Source organism: Hyperoodon ampullatus (assembly GCF_949752795.1).
Source record: "Hyperoodon ampullatus genome assembly, chromosome: 10".
Classification (NCBI taxonomy): Eukaryota; Metazoa; Chordata; class Mammalia; order Artiodactyla; family Ziphiidae; genus Hyperoodon; species Hyperoodon ampullatus.
The window spans coordinates 87,189,142-87,203,942 of record NC_136923.1 but is presented as its reverse complement, the minus strand read 5'-3'; positions in this window follow the sequence as shown (position 1 = coordinate 87,203,942).

The window sequence follows — 14,801 nt, the reverse complement described above, 5'->3', positions numbered from 1 at the left end:
GGTGATTTTGTCTGTATAGCTTTGCTTTTACCATTTATCCTATGGTTCTGTCCGTCCTTTTTTTTTTTTTTTTTTTTTAGTATAGTTTTTAGCGCTTCTTATCATTGGTGGATTTGTTTTTTGGTTTGGCTGCTCTTTTCTTTTTTTATTATTATGTTTTAATTTTTTTAATACTTATTTTTTATTTCTTATTTTAATAACTTTATTTTATTTATATTATTTTTTTCTTTCTTTCTTCCTTTTTTTCTCCCTTTTGTTCTAAGCCGTGTGGCTGATAGGGTCTTGGTGCTCCGGTCGGGTGTCAGGCCTCTGCCCCTGAGGTGGGAGAGCCCAGTTCAGGATACTGGTCCATCAGAGATCTCCTGGCTCCACGTAATATCAAACGGCAAAAGTTCTCCCAGAGATCTCCTGGCTCCACGTAATATCAAACGGCAAAAGTTCTCCCAGAGATCTCTATCTCAACACTAAAACCGAGCTCCACTCAACGACCAGCAAGCTACAGTGCTGGATGCCCTATGTCAAACAACTAGGAAGACAGGAACACAACCACACCCCTTAGTAGACATGCTGCCTAAAATCATAATAAGGTCACAGACACCCCAAAACACACCACTGGACGCAGTCCTGCCCACTAAAAAAGCAAGATCCAGCCTAACCCACCAGAACATAGGCACTAGTCCCCTCCACCAGCAAGCCAAAACAAACCACTGAACAAAACTTACCCACTGGGGGCAGACACCAGAAACAACGGGAACTACAAACCTGAAGCCTGCAAAAAGGAGACACCAAACACAGTGAGTTAAGCAAAATGAGAAGACAGAGAAACACACAGCAGATGAAGGAGCCAGGTAAAAACCCACCAGACCAAACAAATGAAGAGGAAATAGGCAGTCTACCTGAAAAAGAATTCAGAGTAATGATAGTAAAGATGATCCAAAATCTTGGAAATAGAATGGAGAGAATACAAGAAATGTTTAACAAGGACCTAGAAGAACTAAAGAACAAACAAAAAATGATGCACAACACAATAAATGAAATTAAAAATTCTCTAGAAGTAATCAATAGCAGAATAACTGAGGCAGAAGAACAGATAAGTGACCTGGAAGATAAAATAGTGGAAATAACTACTGCAGAACAGAATAAAGAAAAAAGAATGAAAGAATTGAGAACAGTCGTAGAGACCACTGGGACAACACTAAACACAGCAATATTCGAATTATAGGGGTCCCAGAAGATGAAGAGGAAAAGAAAGGGACTGAGAAAATATTTTAAGACATTATAGGTGAAAACTTCCCCAATATGGGAAAGGAAATAGTCAATCAAGCCCAGGAAGCACAGAGAGTCCCGTACAGGATAAATCAAGGAGAAACCTGCCAAGACATATATTAATCAAACTATCAAAAATTAAATACAAAGAAAAAATATTAAAAGCAGCAAGGGAAAAACAAAAAATAACATACAAGGGAATCCCCATAAGGTTAACAGCTGATCTTTCAGCAGAAACTCTACAAGCCATAACGGAATGATAGGACATACTTAAATTGATGAAAGGGAAAAACCTACAACCAAGATTACTCTACCCAGCAAGGATCTCATTGAGATTCAATGGAGAAATTAAAACATTTACAGACAAGCAAAAGCTAAGAGAATTTAGCACCACCAAACCAGCTTTACAACAAATGCTAAAGGAACTTTTCTAGGCAGGAAACACCAGAGAAGGAAAAGACCTACAATAACAAACACAAAACAATTAAGAAAATGGTAATAGGAGCATACATATCAATAATTACCTTAAATGTAAATGGATTAAATGCTCCAAACAAAAGACATAGACTGGCTGAATGGATACAAAAACAAGACCCATATATATGCTGTCTACAAGAGACCCACTTGAGACCTAGGGATACATACAGACTGAAAGTGAGGGGATGGAAAAAGATATTCCATGCAAATGGAAATCAAAAGAAAGCTGGAGTAGCAATTTTCATATCAGACAAAATAGACTTTAAACTAAAGACTATTACAAGAGACAAAGAAGGACCCTACATAATGATCAAGGGATCAATCCAAGAAGAAGATATAACAATTGTAAATACTCATGCACCCAACATAGGAACATAGGAGCACCTCAATACATAAGGCAAATGCTAACAGCCATAAAAGGGAAAATCAAAAGTAACACACTCATAGTAGGTGACTTTAACACCCTACTTTCACCAATGGACAGATTATCCAAAAAGAAAATAAATGAGGAAATACAAGCTTTAAATGATACATTAATCAATATAGACTTAATTGATATTTATAGGAAACTCCATCCAAAAACAACAGAATACACTTTCTGCTCAAGTGCTCATGGAACATTCTCCAGGATAGATCATATCTTGGGTCACAAATCAAGCCTCGGTAAATTTAATAAAATTGAAATCATATCAAATATCTTTTCAGACCACAATGCTATGAGAATAGATATCAATTACAGGGAAAAAATCTGTAAAAAATACAAACACATGGAGGCTAAACTACTTAATAACCAACAGATAACTGAAGAAATCAAAAAGGAAATAAAAAAATACATAGAAACAAATGACAATGAAAACACAATGACCCAAAACCTATGGGATGAAGCAAAAGTTTATAGCAATACAATCCTACCTCAAGAAACAAGAAACATTTCAAATAATCAACCAAACTTTACACCTAAGGCAATTAGAGAGAGAAGAACAAAAAAACCCCCAAAGTTAGCAGAAGGAAAGGAATCATAAATATCAGATCAGAAAAAAAGAAAAAGAAATGAAGGAAACAATAGCAAAGATCAAAAAAACTAAAAGCTGGTTCTTTGAGAAGATAAACAAAATTGAAAAAAACATTAGCCAGACTCATCAAGAAAAAAAGGGAGAAGACTCCAATCAATAGGATTAAAACTGAAAAAGGAGAAGTAACAACTGACACTGCAGAAATACAAAGGATCATGAGAGATTACTACAATCAACTATATGCCAATAAAGTGGACAACCTGGAAGAAATGGACAAATTCTTAGAAAAGCACAACCTTCCAAGACTGAACCAGGAAGAAATAGAAAATATAAACAGATGAATCACAAGCACTGAAATTGAAACTGTGATTAAAAATCTTCCAACAAACAAAAGCCCAGGACCAGATGGCTTCATAGGTGAATTCTGTCAAACATTTACAGAAGAGCTAACACCTGTCCTCAAACGCTTCCAAAATATAGAAGAGGGAGGAATACTCCCAAAATCATTCTACAAGGCCAGCATCACCCTGATACCAAAACCAGACAAAGAGGTCACAAAGAAAGAAAACTACAGGCCAATATCTCTGATGAACATAGATGCAAAAATCCTGAACAAAATACTAGCAAACAGAATCCAACAGCACATTAAAAGAATCATATATTATGATCAAGTGGGGTTTATCCTAGGAATGCAAGGATTCTTCAATATATGCAAATCAATCAATGTGATACACCATATCAACCAATTGAAGGAGAAAAACCATATGATGATCTCAATAGATGCAGAAAACGGTTCTGACAAAATTCAACACGGATTTATGACAAAAACCCCGCAGAAAGTAAGCATAGAGGAAACTTACCTCAACATAATAAAGGCCATATATAACAAACCCACAGCCAACATTGTTCTCCATGGTGAAAAACTGAAAGCATTTCCACTAAGATCAGGAACAAGACAAGGTTGTCCACTCTCACCACTATTATTCAACATAGTTTTGGAAGTTTTAGCCACAGCAATCAGAGAAAAACAAGAAATAAAAGGAATCCAAACCAGAAAACAAGAAGTAAAGCTGTTACTGTTTGCAGATGATGATACTATACATAGAGAATCCTAAACACTGTACCAGAACACTTCTAGAGCTAATCAATGAATTTGGTAAAGTAGCAGGATACAAAACTAATGCACAGAAATCTCTTGCATTCCTATACACTAATGATGAAAAAACTGAAAGAGAAATTAAGGAAACACTCCCATTTACCATTGCAATAAAGAGAATAAAATACCTAGGAATAAACCTACCTAAGGAGACAAAAGACCTGTATGCAGAAAATTATGACATTGATGAAAGAAACTAAAGATACAAACAGATGGAGAGATATACCATGTTCTTGGATTGGAAGAATCAAAATTGTGAAAATGACTATACTACCCAAAGCAATCTACAGAATCAAGGCAATCCCTATCAAACTACCAATGGCATTTTCACAGAACTAGAACAAAAAATTTCACAATCTGTATGGAAACACAAAAGACCTTGAATAGCCAAAGCAATCTTGAGAAAGAAAAACAAAGCTGGAGGAATCAGGCTCCTGGAATTCAGACTGCACTACAACACTACAGTAATCAAGACAGTATAGTACTGGCACAAAAACAGAAATATAGATCAATGGAACAGAATAGAAAGCCCAGAGATAATCCCACACGCATATGATCACCTTATTTTTGATAAAGGAGGCAAGAATATACAATGGGGAAAAGACAGCCTCTTTAATAAGTGGTGTTGGGAAAACTGGACAGCTACATGTAGAAGGAATGAAATTAGAACACTCTCTAAACACCATACAGAAAAATAAACTCAAAATGGATTAAAGATCTAAAGGTTAGGCCAGACACTATCAAACTCTTAGAGGAAAACATAGGCAGAACACTCTATGACATAAATCACAGCATGATCCTTTTTGGCCCACCTCCTAGAGAAATGGAAATACAAACAAAAATAAACAAATGGGGCCTAATGAAACTTAAAAGCTTTTGCACAGCAAAGGAAACCATAAACAAGATGAAAAAACAACCCTCAGAATGGGAGAAAATATTTGCAAATGAAACAACTGACAAAGGATTAATCTCCAAAATTTACAAGCAGCTCATGCAGCTCAATATCAAAAAACACAAACAACCCAATCCAAAAGTGGGCCGACGACTTAAATAGACATTTCTCCAAAGAAGATATACAGATTGCTAACAAACACATGAAAGAATGCTCAACATCACTAATCATTAGAGAAATGCAAATCAAAACTACCATGAGGTATCACCTCACACCAGTCAGAATGGCCATCATCAAAAAATCTACACACAATAAATGCTGGAGAGGGCATGGGGAAAAGGGAACCTTCTTGCACTGTTGGTGGGAATGTAAATTGATACAGCCACTATGGAGAACAGTATGGAGTTTCCTTAATAAACTAAAAATAGAACTACCATACGACCCAGCAATCCCACTACTGGGCATATACCCTGAGAAAACCATAATTCAAAAAGAGTCATGTACCACAATGTTCACTGCAGCTCTATTTACAATAGCCAGGACATGGAAGAAACCTAAGTGTCCATCGACAGACGAATGGATAAAGAAGATGTGGCTCATATATACAATGGAATATTACTCAACCATAAAAAGAAACGAAATTGAGTTATTTGTAGTGAGGTGGATGGACCTAGAGTCTGTCATACAGAGTGAAGTAAGTCAGAAGGAAAAAAACAAATACCATATGCTAACAAATATATATGGAATTTTAAAAAAATGGTTCTGAAGAACCTAGGGGCAATAAAGGAATAAAGACGCATACGCAGAGAATGGATTTGAGGACACAGGGAGGGGGAAGGGTAAGCTGGGACGAAGTGAGAGAGTGGCATGGACTTACATATACTATCAAATGTAAAATAGATAGCTAGTGGGAAGCAGCAGCATAGCACAGGGAGATCACCTCAGTGCTTTGTGACCACCTACAGGGGTGGGATAGGGAGGATGGGAGGGAAACGCAAGAGGGAGGAGATATGAGGATATATGTATATGTATAGCTGATTCACTTTGTTATAAAGCAGAAACTAACACACCATTGTAAAGCAAATATACTCCAATAAAGATGTTAAAAAAAAAAAAAGGACATTGCCAGGACATAAGTCGAATTCCTATAGTTTAACACTATAGAAAATTAGAGGCTACATGTTTAAAAGCTAACTGGTTGCCAATGATCTTTGTTTTGTAAGCTTGTTCAGACATGTGGTGCATTAAAAGGAACAAAAGTTTGAGAACTATTTGTAAAAACTCAAACCAACTGTAATTAAAATTAATGGAGAAACTATATTTCATTTTATACTCTACTCTTTACTAGAGCTTCTAGGTGTAGGCAGTAAAATTAATATATGATTTTATTTTTCTTTCTACCTCCATGCCTTTTGTGGAAATTGTGATTCGTGGACATTGCCATAAGATGGGAATAGAGGGAGGAAGGAAAGTTGTTGACAAATGCTAAATCTATTGAAACTAATCCACAGAAATAAGGTGATGTGTGTTTAAATATGTCTTTCCCTCTGAAGGACACTTTATACCATCATCTTTGAGATGGACAGATTTGTGTTAGTGACCTGGTGCCTGGATCCAACAGGTAAAATGAGATGAGCACATTTACTTAGAGGGCCAGAAGTGTATTTCCTATGGTATTAAAAGTCCATATCTTTTTTCTCAGGGAAAAAGACACCATCCATCTACCTCTAATTTATCTATCCCTCTACCTATCTATCTATATCTAGTTATCTATCTAGATATAGATAAGATTATATAGTCCAAATATATACAAAGATAAATTATTATTATTATTATTATTTTTTTGTGTGTGTGTGTGTGTGTGTGTGTGTGTGGTACGCGGGTCTCTCACTGTTGTGGCCTCTCCCGTTGCGGAGCACAGTCTCCGGACGCGCAGGCTCAGCGGCCATGGCTCACGGGCCCAGCCGCTCCGTGGCATGTGGGACCCTCCCGGACCGGGGCACGAACCCGTGTCCCCTGCATCGGCAGGTGGACTCTCAACCACTGCGCCACCAGGGAAGCCCAAAGATAAATTATTGATATGTAAATAATTAGAGATAATAGACACATACATATGTAGATAGACAGAATAAACACACACACACATACACATGCCTTTTTAAAATATAATTAATTCGCTTACATGTGGGACATGCCTAGACTAGGGGAATGTGTATATGTATATGTGTACTTGGTGTGTGTGTAGTGAAACAGAGATGACAATTTTATTTCTGTAGGTTTAAAACCTATTTCTGACTAATAAAATGAATTAGTTACCCCTGTCCTTGAAAGACTAGCCACTCACTCATTATGGCTTCACATTGGAATTTGATCAAAGAAAGAAATGTTACCATAATTTCAATTAATTGAAATAGCTAGTGAGTGTCTCTGTGTTGAGGAAATACCATCAGAACTCAGGAGTCCAACAACACTGGTCTTTGTAAAATGGTTTTGAAAGATGGATCACATGTCTTAATATAGAAGCATACCTAAAAACAATTGCATGGAGCTTTGAATCAATAAAAAACAAGGACGAAATATAAAAAATAAATTTGGCATGGATAAACTGCTGAGACCCATCTCCAGAGGGCAATATAAATAAAGCAACACAAAATTTCCCTGGAAATTGACAGAATCAGGGCAAAATACAGATTTTTGAAATTTATAAAATGATTTGGTAAAAATAGTTCAGTGGAATGCATAGACACACAAACACTGGAAGAGTGTGACTATAAAGTAATGAGACCTATTTAACCAATCTCACCTACAAATGCTTTTCCATTCAGATGCTATAAATTGAAAGGTGTCAGTTTTCCTATGGACCATTGTGGCACCTACCTATAAACAGGCACTTTCTGTATTGACTTGGCTCTAAACGATGTTGACTTGCTCTGTTTTCTGGTTTCAAATGGAACAATTATGTATTTTCCAGTCAAGCTTAAAATAGGTCACACCGAAAGTTTAATGAGATTTCTTCTCATAAAGAACTTCTCCCTCAAGACTTCAAAGCCATTTTTCTAACCAAAGAACAGGAAGTATTCTTTATACCTAGGCATTTGGATTCATTTTCTTAATAAATCAATTATCCAAATGTTGTTCTCCATATGAGGCCAAATATTTGGATGCTATTCTTTCTTTTTTTATGCTTCACAGAAGCAAACCATTTCTAGTGATAGTTGTGGGTATAGATTGTGAGTCTTATATGGTTTTAAAAAAAAAAAAACCTTTGGATTTTCTTCCTTTAAGCAAAGCTTTAACATTTCTGAAATTCAGTTTATTTGAATGTCATAACAACCTTTGACATTTGACTTTTACCTGAAAAGAATCATGTGAGTCTCCATTTTGAGTCATTCACTTCTGGATAAATGGCAAGACAATATCCCTGGTAAATCTAACACAAGAAAGTCATATTCCACCACCTGTGATTATATTCAGGAAGTCTGGTATTTAAACAGTTTGAAAACTAATGTCCACTATCAAATAATCAGATAACTTGGCAAATTAACAATATCCTCTAAATTACCTCCTAAAGCAATTGTAATATTATCACTTAAATTTGCAGAAGAGATGTTCCTACATTTGCTTTTGGATGTTTATCCCAATATCCAGGATCACTCACGTTAATAAGTGGAAATCTCTCATAATCTATTTCTTTTCAACTGTTTGGTTTGAGGGTAGTTACCAAATTTTAATGTTCCAGTTATTTTTGCATATTTTTAAACTTTATTGATTTTAATACTGCAAGCCTTTCTGTATGTTTCTTTACTAAAGGCAGGGATATTATATGTTAAAATCGATGCAGGAAAGGACCAAGAGGATTTATTTCAATGGGATATCTTCACTGAAAACCACTGACCATCATTGTGGTATTTGCTATTATTCAGTTGGGTCACTTTTTTTCTAAACTTTGCTTTGGAAAAATACTGGATGTTGTAGAAGAAGGATGGAGTTATTATCGAGAAATTGCTAAGATACATACTCAGCAAGTGTCAGTAGCCTAACAAGGGTTGCACTTCTTCAATGATACAGGAATCCTCAGGAAAGGTGCAAAGCAATCTGCAGATGCATCTGTGAAGAGAGACAGGGAACCCTTTCTTCTTTAAATAGGAAATGAGTTGATTAACTATTAAAAGGCTAGCAATTTTGGTCAAAGCTTTTAATCATATCAGTCATATGTGGTCTGAAAATCAGTTCAAGTAGTAATGCCCAAAAGTCTATGGACTGTTTCCTGACACACATTAGTAATCCCAAGTATTGTGCAATTAAACCAGAATCAGTGTTGGTATAGGGCTTGGGTAATATATATTATTGCTTGCTTCATGGTTTAAATCTTGGATCCATCATTTACTGCTGTGTGGCCTTATTCAACTACTACACTTCTCTGTACTTCATTTTCCTCATCTATAAAATGGGTAATAATACCCATTTTGCTAAAAGGATTCAATGAGATAACATGTTTTTCAGTGCCTTAGTGACTATGATCTAACACAATCTTCCTACCGACTATTCTTAACATGACAAGCACACAGCTGCTGTAAAAACCTAAGTCATTTCATCTCATGCCACTCAAGATTCCTCAGTAGTTCCCCATTACTTTTAGAGTGAAAGCTAAAGTTCTTAAAATGGCCCACAAGATCCTATACAATCTGTTCTCATTCCTGGTCTGCTATTTCTTTATCTTCATTTCCTACAATATGCTTCTGGCTCAAGCTGCTCCAGACACCCTCTGTTCTTCTTGATTCTTTTTTGTTTTGTTTTTCTGCGGTACGCGGGCCTCTCACTGTTGTGGCCTCTCCTGTTGCAGAGCACAGGCTCTGGACGCGCAGGCTCAGCGGCCTTGGCTCACGGGCCCAGCTGCTCTGCGGCACGTGGGATCCTCCCGGACCAGGGCACAAACCCGTGTCCCCTGCATTGGCAGGCGGATTCTCAACCACTGCCCCACCAGGGAAGCCCCTTCTTGATTCTTATAAACATTATAGCCATGCTTCTGCCTCAGGGCCCTTGCACTCTCTGTCCCCCACCCCCCCAAACCCCATGAGATAATCTTCCTCCAAATAGCCACATAGTCCACTTCCTCTCCTCCTTCAACACTTGGCTCAACTGTCACTTTCTCAGTGTAGCTCCATTTAAAAGGACACACTCAGCCATACCTCTCTTGATTCCCTTTATCCTGTTCTATTTGTTTCTGTAATACCTGATACTCTCTAACATACTATATAATTGATTCATTATGTTTATAATCTGTTGTATTTTCCCTCACTTGAGTGTTAAATCATGAAAGTGGATTTTTTTTGTCAGCTTTGTTTACTGACTCATCCTAGAACAGTGCTCAGCATAAAGTACTCAAAAAAATTTCAATGAATGAATAAAAATGAATAAGTGGTAGTGAGTTTTTGTATTATTATTTGGCTTATTGTACCTTCTTATGACTTGGTTCACTGCCATCTCCACTGCCATTTTTTTTCCAGGCTGTGGCATATGGCAGGTTAATCATTCTCCCCAAGTTGCAGCAAGCTGGTCAGGAGTCCATGCAGCCTCCTACCTTGGAACATAATCAGTCCCCATTTATCTGCATTTACAAAATAGATGCGCAGCAGTATACCTTTGAGTGAGCATTCAGGAGGCTTTCAAAGAACACTGCTTTCTTTTGTCTCGCTGCAGGGAAAAAAGGTCTCAACAAAACTCAGTCTTGCCAAGTGCCACAAGTTCCCTCCTTTTCATGCCCTGGAATATAAAGTCAGTTCAAGATCCACTTCAGCCACAGCTGACAGTGCCTGGGTCCCTGTGTCTCCACCAGACACAGCGACCATTGCCTGTGAGTAGAGCTTCTGGTGGACTAAGCCCAGCTTAACTGCTGATGAGAAGAATCGCATCATAGTTGCAAAAAAAAAAATGCTCCCGAATGCATCTGGACATGCAAAACATGTTAGAGCATAGGGTAAATAGTGAAGACTTTTAAGAGTACTTTCTCTTAAATAAAATTCTATAATTTACCTCTCTCTTCCTCTTTCTTTATCCTATAAATACAAAGAGTGTAAATTAGCTTGAGGGAGATGACAGATGGTCTCAGAGAGAAAATGTGAACAACAGTTGCTTTGTTTTTGTTTGGGCAAACAGAATGAGAGATGCTCACACCACAGCATGTGAAGGACAGGTACGGTTGCTGAAGAATTATTTACAATATTCTAATAAGTTTCTTTGGGATTAAAAATAGATGGCTGTACATGGAATCGAAATAGCTCTGCTCTTAAGTAAAACTGAAGAATAAGCAAAAACACCTTACCCAGCAAGTGGGTTGGACAGCATACCTCCCTGAGTTACCACTTTACCACGTTTAAAATCACGGAAGAGAACATAACTGTGTATGAATAACAATATATGAAATTAGTCCAATAGGATAATTCCTGTAAGTAGGTGGAAACATAAGCATAAGATAGGTACAGCTCAGGGACTGGCATGTCAAATTTGTGACTAACACACCGAACCCATTCATATGGCAAACTGTTTATTAAGTTTCCTCTATGGGTAGCACTGGGCTAAACTTGGGGGAAAAGAGGAAAACAGCCTTTGCCATTAAGGAAGTCACAGTTGAATGTGTGAGAAAGACAAGGAATGTAATGATTTACCATATACAGTTGATGTTTGAGCGACGTGAGTTTGAATGTGCAGGTCCACTTATATGCCTATTTTTTTGAATAGTAAGTACTACAGTACTACACAATCTATGGTTGGTTTAATCCCTGGATGCTGAACCCTGGATACAGAGGAACCACGAATATGGAAGGCCAACTATAAGTTGTATTCCAATTTTTGACTGCATGGAGTGGCGAGAGGGAGGGCACACATAACCCTCCCTCTCTCCACCTGCCTCAGGTGTTCAAGGGTCAACTGTAATGTGGTTGTGGTCAATGACAAAGGAATGGTAAGGGAACATAGAGACATTGAGGGCACCAATCTCAAGCATGAAGGCAAGCACAGTAAATATTTCCAAGAGGATGTTACAGGGCAGCAAAATCTTGAGAAATGATAAACTAGAGTTGGCTAGATAGAGAAGGGATTGAATGAGAGAGAATATGATTAGCAAAAGGAGTTTGAGCACAAAGGGATGAGGGCAAGAAAGGGTAAGCTAGAAGGTACACAAAAGGACAGGAGGCAGGCAACAGATTGTGGAAGATTTTTACCTCTATTCTAAAGAGTTTGGATTCTTACAGAGAGCTATTAGGAGAATTTACACAAGGGAAGGATGCAACTATTACTGTTTCAGAAAATAATACCACTGACAATACCAAAAATTCAAGCAACTGGATAGATAATGGCTTAATTCATTGAGAATGAGAACTAAAAAGAATACTTCCTTGGGAATGGCAAAGCAGAAGCAAATTGATGCTGAATTCAGTTTGTGTTATGTAGAGTTTAAGTACAAAGGGGAATGTTTAATAGAATTGGAAAGATAGAGTTTGAGCTTAAGAGAGAAATAAAAATGTGAGAAAGAGAGTCGAGATCATGAAGTACTTCATCACAGCACATATGGTCTCTTGACACATTATTTCCTGTCTTCCCCTACTAGAAGTAAGATCCATGAGGACAAGAACTTTGCTTATTTATTTCTGGATTCTCAGCATCTAGAACCATGCATGAATCACAATGGGTACTCAGGGAATATTTTCTGAAAAGATTATTATTCAGAATTGTAGTTGAAGAAGATGTGTGTGGCTAAGATCACATCTTATCTGGAGTGGAAATGAACGAGGACATAGAATGGAATTTTAAGTCAAACACTGGGTGAGCACCAAGGAATCAGCAGAATTAGGAAATAATGGTGTTATAGAGGCCAATAAAAGAGACTGTGGAAAACTGTTTTAAATGTCATAGAGCATTAAGAAGGAATTTATTAATGACTTTCTAAAGAGGTCCAGTGTGGCTCCAATGCAATAATTCCTAAAATTGTGGAATTAAATGAGGTGAAAGTATCACTACTCTAAACAGACACACGAGATGGAGAAGGGAGTGAGCAAGATTGCCCGGAAATATTGGGTCAAGGAAGAATTCCATGTCTACCTATTTACATTTTTATTGGGAGCTGTTTAGTTATAGTTAAGGGCTTAGTAGTGAAGTAGCGATTGAAGATAGGCAGAGTGGCCACTAGAGGAAGACGATCCATAGAGGGTTTAAAAACAGGTCTGTCTTGTTGCTGGCTGTTTCCTGGGTTCCCTGCAAGCACTAGCTACATAGAAAACACTCTATTAATCCTCATCAACTGAGTGAATATACTATTGAGTGAGGTAAGTGAATGTACGAGGGTCAGGATCAGGAAGTAGTCAGAATAGTAGCTTTTGGATAGGAAGGGGGCTCATCTGTCTCTTTGTCTTACTTCTTCCAGGTGATCATGGCTTGACTCCTACATACATCTGTTCCTTTTTTTCTGGATATTAAGGGGCTAATCACTTTTTGAGACTTCATCTCCCCTCCTTCTCCTAAACTCATATTTTTTATTCTTTCTTTACACAAAATCATCTGTTTCCACTTTCCTTCTCCTCCAGCTTAATTTCTTCAGTTCCACTTGGCTCCACCAGGCTTTGCATCACCCATTTTATTTTACTTACATGTGAACATGTAAGGAACACGTCTTCCTCACCTCGAGGAAGACAAACTCACCCACCCTCTACTGGCTTCCCTATCCCATTTCTGAAAACTGAATTGATCATCTGAGATTTCTAGGCAAGCTTTCTTGTTGTTTTGCAATCAAACCCCTCCCTGTCTCTTGTAAATGCACATGAAACCCTCACCCTCCTTTATGAAGTTATCAAAGTCTCCTCACAAAACACCCACTCAATAGTATAACTCATCTGCTGTTTTTATGAGTGGATTAACTTCAAATTGTTTTTCCATGGAGACACACAGGACTGTGCCCATTTACTAGCAGACACACTAGCAAGGGTACACCTGGGAATGCTGATCGTTTTCTTGAACACATGCAGTAACTTCTCCCTTTTTCTCCCACTCATAATGGATGTCAATAAGAACTATGCTATGGAGATAACGCTAAATTATCTCTAATTAAATACTTTCACAAGCTTCAACATAACTATTAGTAACAAATACTTTTGAAAAACCATACCAACATTCCAGACTCTGTGAGTAGGTGAGAGCACAATTAAGGCAGACTTAAGTATTTTAAAGGGTAGACAACTTTACTCTGTATGGCTATAGATTATACCCTAAATCCTGCCCAACCATCTTTTTTTTTTTTTGCGGTACGCGGGCCTCTCACTGTTGTGGCCTCTCCCGTTGCGGAGCACAGGCTCCGGACGCACAGGCTCAGCGGCCATGGCTCACGGGCCCGGCCCCTCCGCGGCATGTGGGATCTTCCCGGACCAGGGAACGAACCCGTGTCCCCTGCATCAGCAGGCGGACTCTCAACCACTGCGCCACCAGGGAAGCCCCATCTTATCTATTTGAATTTCTAGCAATGAGACAATTTAGAATAAATTCATCACTAATCTCATAAGCAATTCAAAGCTTATGCCTTGTTCTTGACTGAAGTACAGTGTGGATAATGTTGATTTATATTACAGAAGTTATATTGGTTATCTATTATTGCATAATAAATTACCCTAAGACATAGATATTTAAATCAACTTTTTCAATCATCTTGCTCGGTTTCTGTGTATCAGAAGGAATCCAGGAACAGCTCAGGGTTTTAGTTAAGATGACGTTTTAGCTAAGCTGTCAGCTGGGACTGTGGTCATCTAAAGGGTTGACAGAGGCTGAAGATGTGCTTCAAAGTGGCTCACTCCCAGGCCTGGTGAGTTGGTGCTTGTTAGTAGTAAGAGGCCTCAGTTCCTCATGGTGTGGACCTCCCCTATAAGACAGCTGGAGTTCCTGGAGTGAGTGGTACATGAGAGAAAGGCAGAAGCCTCTATGTCCTTTATGTTTAGCCTGAGGTCCAATCTCATCA